This window comes from Pinus tabuliformis, chromosome 1_1, assembly GCF_031772625.1.
Source record: "Pinus tabuliformis cultivar Carrire ecotype Pingquan chromosome 1_1, CPIR1, whole genome shotgun sequence".
NCBI classification, from domain to species: Eukaryota; Viridiplantae; Streptophyta; class Pinopsida; order Pinales; family Pinaceae; genus Pinus; species Pinus tabuliformis.
In genome coordinates, this window is record NC_142297.1 from 93,959,343 (window position 1) to 93,977,011 (window position 17,669).

The following is a 17,669-nucleotide window of genomic DNA, read 5'->3' on the forward strand; positions in this document are numbered from 1 at the left end:
GTCTATGAAATTATTTTGGATAATGGCATTCTAAATCATGCGGCCAATTGGGTCAATTTTCCTACCATTTCCCCAAATCTCATCATTACACAATGTGATATTAAAATCGCCCCCAATCATTAAGGAATCAATATCAAGGAATTTAGATGATATAAATTTTTCCCAAAATGGATAACATTGTCTATATGGAGCATAAATATTTAAAATGTGTATAGGATCAGGACAACCACGAAAATAATCTAAAATGAGAATGCCTGCAAAACATTGAAAGGCCATCGCTTTAATCCATTTAGGGTCCCATAAAACAACTAAACCTCCTGACAATCCTATAGCATCGGTAGCCCCCATGTGCCAAGTAGGGAACATCCTTCTGAAATAAGATATGGTTTGTGTACAATCATGCATTGTTTCCTGAATCAAGAGCAATCTAGACTTTGTGGATTGAAAGAGGTCCTTCAGAGCCATAAACTTTGGGTCTGCTCCAAGGCCCCGTATGTTTATAGACAATATGTTATTCATTGCGTACATCAGATGGCCGGCATGGTCTAAGAGGCCCTTTTGTAAAGAAATCGTCCGAAGCGATTTCTGATACAGGAATATCAATCAGATTTAGATCCCTAGAAGACATGTCCTTTCTACCCTTTCTCCCGCGGAGGTGTCTACTTCCCTGCTTTTGTTTGTGACGGACCATAATGTTTCCTGCCGAATTAGGGCTAATAACAGGGGAAGGGGAGCAGTCTGGTTTATGGATAGTAAGGGGTTTCAGATTTAAAGATGCCTTTTTTAGCAGCAGATCTATATCACAGTCAAAGGAATTTATATCAGAGGACCCCGAGGAGTTATATGGGGTGAAAGACTCACACACAGCCTTCCCTTTGGAATCAGCTCTAAGGGTCCGGACAGGCGAAGGATTCCCAGTGGAGAGGGATGGATTAACGACAGGGGACAGAGGAGATGATGATATGTATTGAATGGAATGGGATGGACCAGCCGTGGTCGATTTGTCGATGGGCTGGGGGAGGGGAATGGCAACATCAGGGGAAGGGTCGGGAGGAGGGGGAGGTAATGTGAACCCCAACTGTGGAGAGGGCGGGTCAATGTGAGGCCGAGGAGAATGCTTAGGGGTAAAACCAGACCAGGGACAACATTCATCAGGTCCAATAACCCGCCCTTTCAGTCCCACAGATAATGAATGTGAACGCAAGTGGCTGGATGATCTATCCTTGGACGAACATTTATTTATTGGAGAGAGCTGAGGTTTAGGATAGAAAGAACCTCGGAAAGGGACATTGAGATTCTGTTCCATATTTTCACTTGCAATTGAATCACCCGCTTTTTTCTCCGATATATTCTTATTTTTATGTCTAACAACATATCTACGTGGACACTGAGGGAGGAGGTGGCCAGTTCTATGACACGCCGAGCACCTAAAAGGTACTCCCCAATAGTCTAAATGCTGGTGGACATTAGACATATTCTAGTTTAAGTCTATAGACTCAGGAAAACCACCCCTAAACCCCTTCTCGATAAGGACCCAAGCAACGCGTTTATCCTTTGCGCCAATGCATCTAGGATCAACATAAATGAATCTTCTGACAGCATTACCAATTTTCTCCATAGATTCTTTGTTCCATAGCTCGATGGGAAAACCAGGCAACTTTAGCCAAATGTAATTGTTTTGAGGAGTACACCTGAGAGGATTAAATCCTATATACCACCTATGAAGAGCCAGAAAACTTCGATCCCGGACCCAAGGTTTAGAGAAGATGATCTCTAAATCACGATCCCGGAGGAAGTGGAAACTAAACCAATTATTCATAAGCCTAACGATGGTAGGGGAATAGCCAAGTAGGGGAGTCCATTTGGCCGCAATCCAGGTTCTAAACTGAGATTCCTCCATTGTCAGAAAGTGTCAGCGACCCACGAAGGCTCTCTTTTGCAAACTCGATATTCTGTCAAATAATAGAGGACCATCCAAGTTAATGGCGTCAAGCAGGGGGGAAGATTTAACCGGCCGATTATGTTTGCGTTTCGGAAGATAAACATAGTCGCCACCCCTGGAAGACTGTTCCTTCTGAGTAGAAGGAATGAAATCTGCATACAACGTAGCAGCCCATGCGACATTTGCAGATTTGCTGACATTGACTTTCTCCACGTCTAATGTGGCCTGCACCAAAGCCGAAGCCGCGGTCAGATGGAAAGTCCATACAGAAGGACAGCTTCAAAGATCTCAAGGACCTAAACTAGATCCCCAAAGATAGACCAACAGACAAAGTACCACCAGGCTTATTTAAAAAGTGGAAAAAGAACCAGATTAGTCAAAGAAAGCAGTACAACATCGTCCGGAAAAGGATGTGTTTGGATGAAGAATATAGGGAATGATGGCCAGTGACGAAACTCATATGACACCAGAAGCTTCCCATCTGACAGATAGATAGGAGTGAACCATCAGAAACTCTATAGGGAAAAGGGAAGTGGCGGCGAGAATTAAATTAAGAAACGGGGATAGAGAAAAGGTCCACCTTTAATGATAGTCACTCGATCACCGGCGACTGAAAATTCAAATTTTTTGGCATTAGAAAAAACAAGCAGATAACCCGGTGCTAAATTATGCCTTAGGAAGGCACATTTGGGCAGACGATGCAACAACAATATATATCATACACACACCAGCAAGGACCTATCCTAAGTCGAAAATCTGAGCATGGTTTGGAAAAGATGAAGAATTTCTTGAGGAATTTTATGATAGTCCCCCACCAGCCTATAATTTCAGACCTCGACATATATTTGTGAACCCAGATTTTAACAGAATATATAGATATATCCTACTTTGAAGACCAGGAAGAGAGCTAATAAACAGATAAGACAGAGTCCTAATCTTATACCTTTAGAGAGCATAAGTTTTCTTAAACTCAAAAAACAAAAAAAAAACAAAAAAAAAACAAAACAAAACAAAAAAACAAAAAAAACAAAACAAAACAAAACAAAACAAAAATACAAAACAAAACAAAACAAAACAAAAAAAACAAAAAAACAAAACAAAACAAAAAAACAAAAAAACAAAACAAAAAAAAACAAAAACAAAAAAACAAAAAAAAAAACACAAAAAAAAAAAAAAAACAAAACAAAACAAAAACAAAACAAAACAAAAATAGGCGACTGACCTGTACCTCGAGCACTACCGAGTGGAGAGCACCATGGGCCGATCGAATTGTTGCGTCATATACCGAAAAAACTAGAACTATCATGTAAGTAGAGCAGCTACGATAAGGTGGACAGCCGCCGGAAGGAGTGTTATGGAGCTATACAGTGTATAAAGGGAGGGGAGCCGCAGATAAGCTCTCACTCACCCATCCTGGAAATGGCCAGATAGGGAGCCAAAACCTCCGGCAGCAGCCAAGTGATGGGAAAAAGGAGGTATAGATGAGTCTAGAGTAGGAGACTTATAGGGAAAAGAGATATTCCAAGTGTCAGCTCAGAAAAAGTATGAGGAAGGTCTAGCCACGTACAAGAAATGCATACAGAAACTCGTCTCTAAGGCATAACACATACACCAAGAGGTATAGGGAAGTTAAACCAGGGTGGGACACTTCTCAGAGGGAAAACCACCCATCCACCAATAATGATTCATAAGCTCCACTAGCCTCCATCCGACGCGTAAAAGTAGAGAAATAAACTTATAAACACAGAGAGAACGACGGAGGGAGACTGAAAATGATACCTAAATGGTGCGAATTGGTGCTCTCCAGCTCGGCAGCTCTCGGCAGCTTCGAGTTAAGGATCATTTTTTTTCTAATTACACTTACCTTCGCAGAGGTGTTAAAATTTTGAACAGAGATTCTGTGATCCATGATATCAAAACCTATAAATATGTTTTGTTACATACTATGCTTTATCAATACCATATGCTGAAAAACCCACAACCCATTTAATTGTCAAAATATTTAAAATAGGTTTTATTTTAATTTAATTTTAATATTTTTTAATTAAATTGAAAGACAAAAAACATAATTAACTTTTATATAAATATCAACCCTCTATATTTATTGCTATTAAAAATATTCCACTAATATTTTATAGAGAATAAATCTCAGCCATTAATCTATTAATTATTAACAATTAAATGAAAATTCTATTTCAAAATAAACATTTCTATCCCTATAATTAAATATATTATTGGGCTGGAGTATGCCCTAAAACTGCTTCTGCTTGGCTAAGAGCTCGTCTTCCTCGGACGTAAGGAAACAGGTTAACGAGACCCAGAGGCATCTGGCAGGAGTGAAAGCCTGCTCCCTTACGGACCACCATTATTTCAGGTGCGTGGTTTTCCTTGATAACAGTGATGTTCAACTGACATTCGCGGATAGCAGCCAGAGATGGCTGTCCTCACTGTTGGTTTGACAAACTGATTTGATAGGCTTTTCCACCTTTTGAAAAAAAAAAAATTAAATATATTATTTATCAACAAATTTTTGCTTTATATAATTAAACTAAACATATACTAACAAATGAAGAAAAAAAAAATTAATTAAACTTTTCCTTAAGTAAATATTTCATTTATCAATAAATCTTTATATTATATAATTAATCTTTATTTTATATAATTTTAAACAAATTAAACATATGTTTTATAAACATTTTATTTATCAATGAATATTTATTTTATATAATTAATGTTTACTATATATAATTGAAAAAACATATTTAAATTTTTTCTCTTTACATTCACTTTAAAATTTATTTTTTTTAATTGCACAACACTAATATATAAAATACTTTGTATGGGTTTTGGCACGGGGTCTAATAACCCGACATAAATCATGGCTTTGCAAAAATATACTCCTATTCACTTTAGCAAAAGGTTGTACTCAAATCCAAGTGTATGGTTATTCCAGGGTCATAGTTAATTGACTCAACAACATTTAAGCATGTCTCGCCTATTTTGGAAGAAGCAATATGACTGAAATTTCTTTTAATTTATTTTCATGTTCTCATATTTATAAGGAAAGGAACAAGGAAACATACCACCTCTAAAAAGAATGATTGTTAATGAAGGTGGCTCTTTGGAAGAACTTCATCAATAGCATAGTCGGAGGCGTCTATCTCAATCTCAAATGATTGTTGCAGGTCTGGTAATGTGAACATTGGTGCAGAGCATAGGCGATTCATCAACTTGGAAAATGCCTTCTGTTGGGTTTCGGACCAAAAAAAATTTCTTTCACTCCACCCTTGGTGACTTGACTTAAAGGCCAAGTGATAGGAGAGAACCCAACACGAACCTGTGGTAAAAATTGGCAAGACCCAAAATGTTGCGGAGCTCTGTTAGAGTGGTTAGGGTTGGCCAATCCCGAATGACTTGTATCTTGGCTTAGTCCACATGCATACCCTACTTATCAATGATGTACCCCAAATATTGAACCTGGGTCATGCCAAAAGTGGATTTCTCTAAATTGGCACACAACTTATGTTGTCACAGGGTTTGAAGGACCTGTCGAATATGGTGGAGGTGCTCTTCCCAACTCTGGTTGAAGGTCAATATTTCATCTAAATAAACCACCACGAATGCATTGGTGAAGGGTCTCAAGATGTCATCCATCAATCTCATGAAGGTTGCAGGGGCATTCGTCAACCCAAAAGGCATGACCAACCATTCAAAAAGGACCTCCTTGGATTTGAAGGCAGTCTTCCATACATCAGAGGGTTCGATAGGCACTTGGTGATGACTGAACTTCAAGTCAATCTTGCTAAAATATTTGCCCCCCTTAAGCTGGTTCAGAAGGTCATCAATCCATGGGATTAGGTACCTATTTTGTACAGTGATCGTATTCAACACCTGATAGTCAATACAGAGTCTCCAGGTTTCGTCCTTCTTCTGTACTAATACAATTGGGCTCTCACAAGGTGATGAGCTTGGCCTGATTTTCCCTTTCTGAAACAAGTCCTGAATCTGCCTCTTGATATCATCTCTCTCCAAAACAAAGCATCGATAGATTGGTCCATCGGGTAGCGGCACACCTGGGGTCAGATCGATGGAGTGCTTAACCTGACAGTGCATAGGTACCCCTATAAGTGAGGCGGAAATATCCCTATACTCCTCCACAACCTTGTCCATCGATTGTTGTTGTGCAAAGGAGCCCTATCTGGAAGTCGTGGCCACAACCTTCTTATTGCCCTGAGGGCGAATTATAAGGAAAATGAATTTCCTGGTATGGGAAAAGATCTTACTGGATTGCTTTGCAGTGATCCAATAGATGGCGGTAAGCGGGGCTACCTTTGGTACCCTGTATAACTTATTGCCCAAACTAATAATCACAGAGCGAGGTCTAGACTCATATACAACATGTCACTTCCACAAGTATGGTTGTCCTAATAATACATCACAAATTTCAAGAGGAGCAACATCACACAGTACCTCATCTATGAAGGGCTTGATGTTGTAGGGAAGGAAACACTATTGGCTGACGCAGAGATCTCATCCTTGGAGAAGCCACCCAATGATGTATGGTTGTAGATATGTTGTCGTCGGTAGGACCAACCGCTTCACAACCTCTGCTGAAATGAGGTTCTTTTGGCTCCCGCTGTCAATAATGAATTGCAGCGGAGAACCTTTCACCCACATCTGTGAGTGGAAGAGGCGTACCCCCTCCTCTAGATCTTCAGGCTCATTCTTCTAGATTTTGGTGGTGGCCACGGTGGCACTGGGCTCCACGTCAATGATCTGCTTCCCTTTTTCATTCCCCTTGTTGAGTTCTAACTCAGAGTCAGAACATGCGTCTGATTCAGAAGCCTTCAACTCGACCACTAGGGACTGCTTGGCTCTGCTGTCACTTGTGTTGTGAGTGGAGCTCTTATGGAACTCACACCATTTTCCTGTGTCCTTCTTTGTCTTCGTGGTGTTTTTCTTTGCTTGCGGCTTCGCAGGGTTGTCCTGGGTTGCCCTGCCTTGGCTTTGGCCTTTGGTCTGTGGTTTGGGGGCACCTTTTCCATACTTCAGATTCACAGATCCAAATTCTTGATTCTTTTGTTTAAAATTATGCTCAATCTTGATAATGTATCGATATGCCGTGCTGAGAGAGGAGATGTCCAGGAACTCCATCTTGTCTTGGATGTACTTGTGTAAATAGTCGTGGTACTTGAGTACCAAATTCCGTTCAGTATCCTTGATACCCAACTTAGTGTGAAGGGTATGGAAAATATTTATGAACTCTGACACATCTTGGTCCCTTCCCTACAGTAATGTGGTCCACTTTATGTACTTATCTTCACAGCTCGCGATAGGGTAATATTATTCCTTGATGGAAACTCGAAAAGAATCCCAAGTGGGTGCGGCTGAAAACATTGATGATTCCCTCTCATCCTTTTGTTCACAGTAGGTTTCCCTCCAGTCCTTGAGGCGTGGGGCGCTTTGAGAAGTGAAAAAGTAATCTTTTCCTGATCAAAAAAGTCATGAACTGAAAAATATCCTTCCAACAGATTCAACCATTTATCTACGATGTATGCATCTATGTGGCCCTCAAATATGGGAATACCAAAGTTAACTTGTACCTTAAAAGGAATGGCACCTCCAGAGTGTGGGTCGTTATCGAAGGATCTGGGCAAAATTATGCATTATTGCGTTCCTTTTTCGCTCGAGGGATTCCTCAAGCAATATTTTGAAAGGATCTCCTGCCCCCTCGTCTTTATTTTCTTCCGCCATGGGAGGCCATTAGCGTTTGCGAGGCTGTTCTTGTAAAAGTTTAACCAGATCGAGGCCTAACTCCTTATACCATGACCTCGTGGGGGACATGCAAAGAAAACTAGAGAAAGAGCAGACCACTCTGATACCACTGATCCGAATTTAAACAAGAACACAAAAAATTACAAATATAACCATAAATACATAAATGCAACATAAATAACACTTCATTTCATTAATATCATAATATTGAAATATGCTTACAAACAGAATGGAAATAAACTAGCTTGGGCGATGGTACCTTATCTCTGGGAAGAGATGTGGTGGCCACATGCCTCTGAACTATATTACAATGAGGCTCTAATGCCTATTTATTATTGAAAAATAATGGAAAACCCTAAACATCCAGAAACTTAACCCTAGGAGATGAAGCGCCAAAACTGTGGGCCTTGTTTAGGTAAATTGGTACATCAATTTCCTAGGGTTGTAACTTTGGCATACGATCTCCATTTAGCCCTCATAATGCCTTGTTTCGAATATATCAAAGAGTGGTGTGAAAACAAATAGGCCACCCCATTTGGGTCTTTTCTCGTCTCTCTATTTTCCATAAAAACGTCGTTTAAGGCCTCAAAACATCCTCCGAAGTTCAGGACCTGAAAACCTGCTAAAAATAGTAAAATGTGATACAATTAAGGAAACTGAAAAACTGAAAGAGACAATGTTGGGGGTCCAAGTGGAATAGGAGGGTGGCCACCAATATCCACCTGGATCACAACAAGAGTAGATGAAGGAAAAAACTGCATGACAAAAAACATACAAAGAGTGTATTGTCAAAGAAGGGCATAACAAATGACAACATAGTAATGTCAAGAGTAAAGAATACAAGAAAATCCATAATGAAGAGGTAATAAAGAAAAAAGGGCGGAGGGAATGCCAATTCAAGAGCATAAAGAATAGAAACAAAAAGATAATAATAAAGAGCATATCATCAAAGAAAACAATATTCAACAAACTAAGGCATAGTACAAGATGAAAAAGAAAATACTATGAAAATAATCACAACCTGTAACTCTCATTGATATGAATATTACATATGGAAAATTTGGTGACAGGATTTATTGAGAAGCTCAAGTTTAAATATGCCATTTATGTGAGGAGTCATATGTTGGAATTCGTATATTTAATACAAGAAGAAGACTAATGTGTATGAGATGCATATAAGAAGAAACTCGTCAGATTAATCTTAGACATATTTAACATATTTAAAATGATTAGATTAATCATATGTTAAACAAATTTTGTGTGGCTACGCATGACTAAAACTAGCCTAGATCCATCTTGATTTCAGATCTATCAAGTGTCAAAGAGATTAAATCTCTTGAGGTGCAACTTATTTTGGAGTGCAAATCCTCGAGTTTTGCACTCAAAAATAAGTTTGCAACTCGAGAGATTTGATCTCTTTCAATGCTTGATAGATCCAAAGTTAAGATGGATCTAGGTTGGTTGATAGTTAAATTAAAAAAATTGAAGCCCTATTCTACTAAGAATATTCTAGAGTATTTTATGGGAGTTAAATGTCTACCATACACCTAATAATTATTGATAATTAAATTAAAATTCTAGAAGCTCTATTCCAAAATAAACATGTCTATCAACATAAAAAAATTCTTAACCATAAAGATCCTTAACTTGTAAATATGTTTTGTTACATACCATGCTTTATCAATACCATATGCTGAAAAACCCACAACCCATTTAATTGTCAAAATATTTAAGATAGGTTTTATTTTAATTTAATTTTATAATAAGTTTTTATTAAATTGAAAGAAAAAAAACATAAATAACTTTTATATAAATATCAACCCTCTATATTTATTGCTATTAAAAATATTCCACTAATATTTTATAGAGAATAAATCTCAACCATTAATCTATTAATTATTAATAATTAAATGAAAATTCTATTTCAAAATAAACATTTCTATCAATATAATTAAATATATTATTCATCAACAAATTTTTGCTTTATAGGGAAAAAATATAAACTAAATATATACTAACAAATGAAGAAAAAAAAAATTAATTAAACTTTTCCTTTAAGTAAATATTTCATTATCAATAAATCTTTATACTATATAATTAATCTTTATTTTATATAATTTTAAACAAATTAAACATATGTTTTATAAACATTTTATTTATCAATGAATATTTATTTTATATAATTAATGTTTACTATATATAATTGAAAAAACATATTTAAATTTTCTCTTTACATTCACTTTAAAAAAAAAAAGAATTTAATTACACAACACTAATATATAAAATACTTTGTATGGGTTTTGGCACGGGTCTAGTAACCGGACATAAATCATGGCTTGCAGAAATATACTCCTATTCACTTTAGCAAAAGGTTGTACTCAAATCCAAGTGTATGGTTATTCCATGTCTGGCCTATTTTGTAATCATGTCTGGCCTATTTTGGAAGAAGCAATATGACTGAAAAGTTCTTTTAATTTATTTTCATGTTATCATATTTATAAGGAAAGGAACGAGGAAACATACCACCTCTAAAAAGGAACCAGGAAACATACCACCTCTAAAAAGAAGGATTGTTAATGAAAGTGGCTCCTTGGAAGATTATGGAATAGCAAGATGGTATTTCTATTTATGTTTTCTATCAGAAGGCATATAATGATTTACTTTCATGGGCAACAAGGATTTAATTTTATGCATCAATATTTATATATTTTTGAACAATTTTTTTATGCTTCACAGTTATCTAAACAAAACCTACTCACGGTAGGGATATTCAAATACTCTCTATACAATTTGTAATTGTTAATATAAATAAGGCTCTAATTTCAAAACCAAATTTTTATTTTTGAATGCACTCATAACGTGAATATACATAATGTAAGTTTAATTTTCACACATGAATGAAATTACGATTTTTTTCCTTGGAAAAGAATATATGAAAAAAAAATTACAATAAAAACTATGATGATTCTGTAATATCTTCCAATTTATTCTTAAATGCGTTATTTATATTAATTGTGAAAAAAAGAAATTGCATTCTCATTCATACACATATATATATGTATGTTTGCATTGAGATGACTCTGTAATATCTTCCAATTTATTCTTAAATGCGTTATTTATATTAATTGTGAAAAAAGAAATTGCATTCTCATTCATACACATATATATGTATGTTTGCATTGAGATGTTATTTGGTGTAGGAAAAGAATTTTTTTTCTCACATATAGATAGAGGGGGGAGAAATGTTATTTGGTGTATTGAGGTATAGGAAAAATATATTTTTAAGAAAGTATATGTGTTCTTTAAAAAATGTTAGGGCATTTTTTTATTTTATTTTTTATAAAGTTCAACTCTTACCCAATCTTCATAATGGGTTTTTAAGGTGGCCAAAAACCATGTTAGTATTATTTTTGAAGTAGAGTGTACATCTATTTCAATGTGCGTGTGTTTTTTAAAAATAGTGTGTTTTTGTTTCTTTATTTATTAAAAATAAAAATCCGTGTAAGCTTTTATTGTTTTCCCAAGGCGATTATCTCATCCATTGATTGGTTGCCAACACAAACTGAATGTGTGCGCTTCTGGTAAAGGTTCCAAGTCCAGATGCTTTAGAGGTTTGTTGGTCATAGGCAAGTCACATTTGAGGCTTTAGAGGTTTGTTGGTCATAGGTAAGTCATGCTTGAGGTTTTAGAGATTTTTTGGTCATAGATAAGTCATGTTTGAGGCTTTATAGGTTTGTTGGTCATAGGTAATTCATGTTTCATTTTTTATTTTTTGCATGAAAATTTAAAAATTTAAAGGATTTTTTTATTTTATTTTTTTAATACTTGCATATTTGTTATATACACTTAAGATGGATAACAACTCATAATTAAATCAACAAACCTACCTCACAACATAGCAATAGGAAAACATTATCTTGGAGGCAAATCCCAACCACAAACATAAATTATAAAAGCTTTAAATTAACTAAAAATATTAACTGAAGAGCTTAGACACAAAAGGGAACCATCATGAGTTTCATTGGCCACATCCCTTGATAACGTTATCAACTCCATTAATCATGCCCATGGTCAATTGAAAAGTATCACTAAATATATGACCAAGATGAGAGAATTCTACCCCAGTAGTATTAACGAAAAGCAAGTTAAAGATTTGAATATCACCAAACAAATGATTGTAGAGTTATTTATTAACTAAAGATCCAATCAACATCTTGATATGAGGAAGATATGTCTTTGCATTGATTAGTGCACATTCGATCCATAGAAAGAGAATTCGATAATTAATTGTTTATGGTTTTTTATAAACCTCTTTGTAATAATAAGGATGTGCTATTATATTTTCTTCGCAAATTGTGGTCTGAGTTCATAAATGGTCTCCACGTTAACTATTTTGACATTAGTGAGTTCCAGGGAGTTGTGCTTGCCTTTTCCCAATATCAACCAAATGCTAGGCATAATTCATTGAGAGATCCACCTACTCCTAGGTGTATGCGCAACATCCCCTACAACAAGCACCTTAGCTTTTGGATTGCCTTGCTAACACTAGCATTATGATAGCACATGTCACACATAGTCTAGTACAACATAGTTGATTATGGTAGCTTCCATATGAGATCCATCAAAGGAGTATCTTAGACCTCCAAATGTAGGGCCTTCAGGCCATATTGATTATAGACTATCAACTCCACTTAGGCATGTTGGTGTTTTTGGTTTGGGTCGAGTAGCACCATATATATCCTCTCATTATGTGCATACTTTCCATAGCCCGATGGAGGATCCTATCTACGATATATTTATGGATTAGGTTAGTATGATTTTCAATTAATATTAAATCATTGGTTACATATTGGATTGTACAATTGACAATTATTCAATAAATGTAACTTTAAAGTACTTATTTCTTACTTTTATTTTTTTTCCATGTACAATAATTACGAGAGGATGTGTTGTCGTCAAGGTGAAAATATGCTAGTTCTCCTACTCTAGATGCAGTCATGGTTGTGACATTTGACATTGTAACACCTCACACACAGGTATTTGTCTACTCTAATAATAACTTAGCATGGTTTTAAAATTTGTTGTTTTGCAAATGTCTAAGTTATTTGGGAGAAATCAATCTTATATTTTGTGGTGTTTTCATAGGTGTCTACTAAATATTTTGAGGATTCATCTCCACTAAGGATTAGCAGATCACCTCCCACCCAGGTAGCATATGTTAGATTATATCCACTTTTAATGTGAGATCCATTATCTTAGTCTAGTTCAATTTGATGTTTTTCTACTAATCAAACATATTACAAATATATACGCAAGTGTCATTGTTCCCAATCCCTTCCTCTTCTATACCCACCCAATTCCCTTATTCATCTAGCCCATTTAGTCAACATTACATGCCAAGTTTGACCATTGGGCACCTCCCCGAATGCTTGGAATTCCCCTTTCCTACCTCAAGGTGCTCCCCCTATTGTATAGTTGGTGAGGGTGTATCATCTCCAACACCTAGTACATTTTCCTTTACACCCTTCCACTATCCCCACAACCATTCACCCTACACCACTCTATTGCCAAACCCATCCAATCACTACATCCGGCGTTGCAAAATCTAGTATTACAACTATTGTAGATACATCTATAGTTGTTGTGTCTATAATTACTACAACTACATCCTCCAAAACCACCATATTTACCTTGAACCAGGTTGTCAAGCTAAGTGTTCTACTTCCTATCAATGCATCCATTATTGCAGCAACGAGTATTGCATCTATTGTAGCTATGTTTACAATAGTTGCATCTAAATTTGATTTAACTAGATCCTCTCTAGCCCCTATTATTGCCTCAGAGCAGGTTGTCTAGCCAAATGCTCAATTTTGTAGGCCAGGAAGGGAAATATTCTCCATTTCCTTAGATCTTCATAGTGAGACTAATAATTTTGATCAAAATCTTATCAATCATAAGTGAAATTGATTTTACACATTTTGATTTTCTTATATAATTGATTATTGTAATTGTTTTTGGGAGGCATTGTTGAGAGGCTTAGATCATGAATGGGGATAACCCCCCAACAATTTGCATTCTTATATGAGGTAAGTTTTTAAGAATTTAAATCCAATTGTTTCTGAAGTGTGTTAATTGATATAACTATGGAAAAATGTTGATATGTTGTTGTTTCCCTTTCAATTCTCAGAGAAGCATGGTACTTTGACTAGGAAGAATCCTTGAGGTCCATCCAGCTAGAAGAGGAGGAATATCAATTTTGGAGATGCGCTCAGAAGTTCTAAGGGTGGAAATGGTGATCATGAGAGCCATTATGTACGTTAACCATGATGTGGAATTTTGGGCACAAGATGCCATTTTGTGTCTAGGGCACTAGTTGTCATTCTCTCATTATTGGGCATGAGCTACCTTCATGTATGTTGGGAATAATATTCTATTTTATATGAAAATGTCTAAGTTGGACCATTCAAGAATATAAATATATGACTTTGGACCTGTGTATATGACAACATATTTATGTATTTTTGCATTCAAAATGTGGATTTCATATGATAGACTATGAATGTTACTTTGCTTAAATGGTGAATAGTGTAACTTGGTCAAGTGCTTATCTTAAGTGGTTAGGTATTTTGTTGCCAATCAATTATGTGAATGCCTATTCCTAAACAAACAATTGGAAAATAGATTCACTAAAGCTAACTACTAAACCATAAATATTGATTAGGATTCCTTTGTATATAATATTATATCATATTGATAATGTTCATATTAAATTAGGGTAACAAAAAAAAGTCCATATTTGTAAACATTATGTTATGGACATAAATAATAAATAATATTAACAACTAATAACAGAAAAGTAGATAATAATTTAATTTTGAAACTATTACTAAATACATGCCCTTTCATGTGAAATGGTGCTAGTAGACCTATTTATTGGGTTCTCATATCAATTAGTAAATTATATTATTCTATTTTAAATTAATGAGAATGTGAAATAGTCTTTATGTTATATTTGGTGTTAGGGTCTATGATCTTGGCAATCCATGGTATTTTCCCACAGTATTTATAAGGTGGAATAGAAAGAAAGAAGAAGAAATACAAATTGCTTTTTACATTATGATCGATTTTATAAGTTCACATAAAGTGAATAACATGAAAAGTAAATAATTTGGATATTACCACTCCACTCATCCAACTTTATATTATAATATATATAATCAGAGCCAAATTTTTGAACTATGATGAACATAGAGACTATAAATCACATTTTGGATGAAATAAGGAATACATTACATGATGCGAGACATAAAGCATTTGCAAAATACAAATATGATACACAGATTGAAGAAAAACAAGATGACCAAATTGAGATCAATGAGTGCCTTTCCAATGGATAAAGTGAAGATGAAGACAAAGAAGAAGTTGACGCTGAAGATGAAGACTCCATTGTTTATTTTGAATCAAATCAAGAATTTGAAGAATGAGAATATATAAAGATGTTGATCATTATGTAGAAGATCATAATATTGAAGATAAATATGAAGCTAGTGAATAAGAGTTTGATGAGAATGATGACAACGGAAATGAAGATGTAGGTGTAGAAAATAAAGATGAATATAAAGATGATGGCAATCATGATGGTGAAGAAGATGAAGATGTAGAAGATTATAGGGTTGAAGATGATTATGTCCCACAAAACTATTGTGAAAATGTTCCTAATGATGTAAAAGATGAAATTATAAAATATTATAATGATGAAGACGAGGGTAATGATGAAAATTAAGTTGAAAAAAAATGAAATGAATCAAAGCATGGATAAGATGAAAATAGAGACGAGAGGATAAATCTAAGACAAAATATCTCTTGGAAAAGAGAAACTTGAGAAATATCTCAAATGCATAGAACCTTTGGCATACACAAACCCATCCTCATCCCCATCATCTACACTTAATCATGATTCACATTATCTTGAAGAAAAAATACTTCACACTCCCAAGAGGAACAACATAAGTGAGAGTAATAATGGTGTTCTAACTTCTATTGATTTTTCCAAGCTATATAATGTTATTCCTAATTTTTCTCATGAAAAATATGGATTTTTTTATGGCATGTCAACTCCACCTATGCCTATTGTTGTAGCCCATTTTGACCCTCTTTAAATTGGGTTATCTTTGTGAATTCTATTTCACTTGGACCCTCATCGTATAATTGCTCACCTTATTCTATCTCTTAAAACTTATCTTGACCATTCTAATGTGTTTCGTACAATTAACCTCTACTTCAATTATTTAAAGTCTCATAAGTATACCTCATTTGAAACATTTGAACATAACAATGATGTAAAGGTTGAACACATGATTTAATTTAAGGGTTATTTATTGGAAAAAAAAATGGAAAATATTAATGTTATAAAAGATCTTATAAACCATATTAATTAAAATATTTTTTAAATATGATCTAGAAAAAACGATAGTTGAGCTAGTCTCGTACTCGCGTGACACAAGGTGATTCCAACTGCTACCACTATAACCTATATGTGCCTGTTAGGGTCCTATAATCTATAGGATCATAAGTTGATTATCTATGAATTTTTCATGATTGTGATTGTTGTAAATAATGTTTCATTCTACAAATGATTTACAAAGAAAAAATAGGAAAGAGAAAAAAAGGGGGATACAAAAGAAAGAAAAAATATATATGTGAAAAACAAAAGAAATAAAAAATAAGAAATAATGAAAATACAGCAAAAGAAGTGAGCAAGTTTAAATGCCACTGCATTTCAAAAATAAAAAAAAAATATGCATGAGAAATGATTTTAGAAAATTTGAATAATGTGCAACAAGTTAAAATGCCACATTAGAGTTAGATAAATAGGATTAGTTAGTTTAATCACATTATTTAAGCGTGATTAAACTTGTTGAATAAAATTATATTAGTTAGAATAAAAATTATTTGACCATACAGTTTAATCGTGGTCAAATTTGGTTAATTAGGATTAGTTAAAGTTTGATTAATTAACCACATTGTTTAAACGTGGTTAAATTAGATTAAAATAAAGTTAATCTAATAAAATTATCACAGTGTATAAACACGATTTTGTATAGTGGTCGAATAAAGTGATTTGATACGACATGTTGTTGTTTTGCGATAAAAAATGTGCAGCAACGAATGGTTGAGGTCTCACCCACCGAGATCAACGGTGGATGATGAGTTTGGACCCCCCGCCCCTCCAACAATTAACCAAGGGGGGGTCCAAAAAGTGGTCTCCCTTTTTACCGCCCATGCAATGTGTCGCCCTCTCGCTCACTGTGGACCGCCCCCCTCCGAAATCTACCTTTCAAACTCCCACCTTGGTGACCGTTGACTCAACCCCGCACTCCCGCTCCACTGCTATTCAGCCATGTGGCGCGTCCTGGTCCCCACTCCGCCCCAATGTAATTCTGCCACATGGAACTCCCTACTTCGTTGTTATCCCATCACAGTCACCTCCCTCCCTTGCTCCACTACCATTCTGACACTTGGAACTATTCCATAGTCGTTATCTAACCGCTCCTGTGATAACGGACCTGCTTCGTTAAACAGCTAAATTACAACAATAATAAATTTTTTGCTAATAAAACAAACCATAACTCGTTCATTCGCCCTCCTTTCATTGTTCCAAAGAATTTGTAACCAGAACTTGCTCCAGCACCCAGTTAGCATATACAGTCTATATACAGAACGTCTAGTCATTGAACCGACCCACCACTATGACCAATCAAACATTGAACAACCTCTGTATGCCCAACCACCAGTTTTCATTCAATTTTCCTGGGTAAACTCTAAATTCATAGTTATTTTTTATCTACTATGGCTCCTAAAGGAAAATCTAAGATTACAGAAGAGAACCCTCTCCTACCCCCTGTCATTGATCTGGACCATCAACCTCTAGTAGACCAGGAGTACAAAATTA